Raw genomic sequence first — 1,952 nt, 5'->3', positions numbered from 1 at the left:
GTTTACATGGGAGAACATTAGTTTTACATTCATCCTATTGTATATCGTTTCATTGCCATGGTTACAATCCCCTCCATGCATCATCAACCAACCAAAGGGTGTACACTACAAGCCTGCCCCCAGGTCATCAGCACACAGCCCCTTTCCCGCTCTGTGTCTAAAGTCCCCAACTGCTCCATCTCTCCACGTCATTGTCTCTGCTTCCATCTCAGGCATCACTGCTTTTCTGGGTAGGGTCCCACTCTCCACTCTTCTCCCTTGATGGTCCCAGGAACCTCCTCTCTTAGGCTGAAAAGTTAATCACTCCCCTCCTTGCTACAAAACGTCTACCTTTACAATCCCAACCCTCATAAGCAGTCCTGATAACAATTATTCACTATTGGATCACAAGAGATCCATCCAGATTTCATTTTATCAGCCCTACCTAGACAGATTGGATACTACTCAGTGGAGATTCTACCTTCCTTCACACCCTCTGAATCTAGTAGTAAGCCAATCACTTCTTGCCTTTGTAGCCCGCCATTTTGGGTAGCCAATATCCAAGTTGCCCATCCCTGTCTACTCTGTGTGTGGAGGGGGTGGGAATGATCCTTGCTATAAAGATTTGTTCCCTCTTTTGGAACTGCATCCATAGGTGTAGGTCAAGTTCATCAAATTGTATCAGATTACTCTTTTTTACCTCTTCTTTGTTCTTCTGGTTGAGCTCTGATCATCCAGTCATTGAAGCCAGGTCAAGTGGGTATTATCTGCAAGTGTGGGTGTTCATATGCATATGCCCTCTCTTCTTATCAGCTGTAAGCTTCGCTCTCCACTCTAGTCCTCTGTGGCTATATCACTGACTCTGGGCCCAAGAGTCCCCAGGTCTTGCCACACTGCTGGCCAAAGGCAGATTTTTGAGAAGTTCTTTATGCTGAAACTTAAGTGTTCATTTATTTTAAAAGTCTATAAAACTTGGTTCCAACTCACAGAAATCCTAAATAGAGTTTCCAAGGCTATAAATCTTTACGGGAGCAGAAGTCCTCCTCTTTCTTCTGTGGAACAGCTGGTAGATTCAAACTGCTGACCTTTAGATGAGCAGCCCGGTTTGTAACCACTACCTGGCTTGTACCTGGCTTGTAACCAGAGCTCCTTGATGCATAAATGGTGATAAATGGTGATGCATGGTGATAAATGGTGATAAATGATCAGGGTACATGGTAGAGAGTACAAAGACGCAGTCAGATTCTCTCTTACTTTTGCTGGCAACCCCAGTCTTTTGACATAATCATTATCAATGGTGTCTTCTGTTTTCTTGCATATTTGATGGGTGTGTGTGTATGGTTGTTGATCACACAGGTACTGCAAATACCAATTTATTTGTAGACTAAAATCCTAAAATTGAAATTGCCAAGTCCAAACGTGCATGTAACTTTAAAGAGAATATCTTTAAAAGATATTTTTGAATCTCTCAAAAATATAGAACGTTGCAAGTGCTATACATACAAGCCTACTTTGTTTTATTACATTTTGCTTTTGTGCACTTTATAGATGCTGAGTGTGTTTTGTTTGCCAGTGGAAAGTTTGTGGCAATCCTGTGTTCCACAAGTCTATTGGTGCCATTTTCCCAGTAGGATAAAATGTGCTCACTTTGTGTCCCTAAGTCGCATTTTGATCGTTCTTACAAGGTTTCAAAAGTGCGTATTACGCACTTCCTAGATGACAGTCTAGTGTAAACATAACTTTTCTATGTACTGGCAAGTCCCAAAATGTGTGCAACTGCATTTATTGGTGCCCTTGCTTTATTGTGGTGGTCTGGAACTTAACTGGGGAGATCCCTGAGGTCTGCTCATAGTTTCTCCAAGTGACTCATTTGCAAATAAGTTGCTGCCGTGAAGTGTCACTTACTTCAGTAAGTGTTTGACAAGAACAAGGGTAGCCTTCTCCTACATAACCAAAATCCAACCTTCAAAAGT

Source organism: Chrysochloris asiatica, unplaced genomic scaffold (assembly GCF_000296735.1).
Source record: "Chrysochloris asiatica unplaced genomic scaffold, ChrAsi1.0 scaffold00096, whole genome shotgun sequence".
Classification (NCBI taxonomy): domain Eukaryota; kingdom Metazoa; phylum Chordata; class Mammalia; order Afrosoricida; family Chrysochloridae; genus Chrysochloris; species Chrysochloris asiatica.
The sequence above is the reverse complement of the archived record's forward strand: the minus strand, read 5'-3'. Positions refer to the sequence as shown.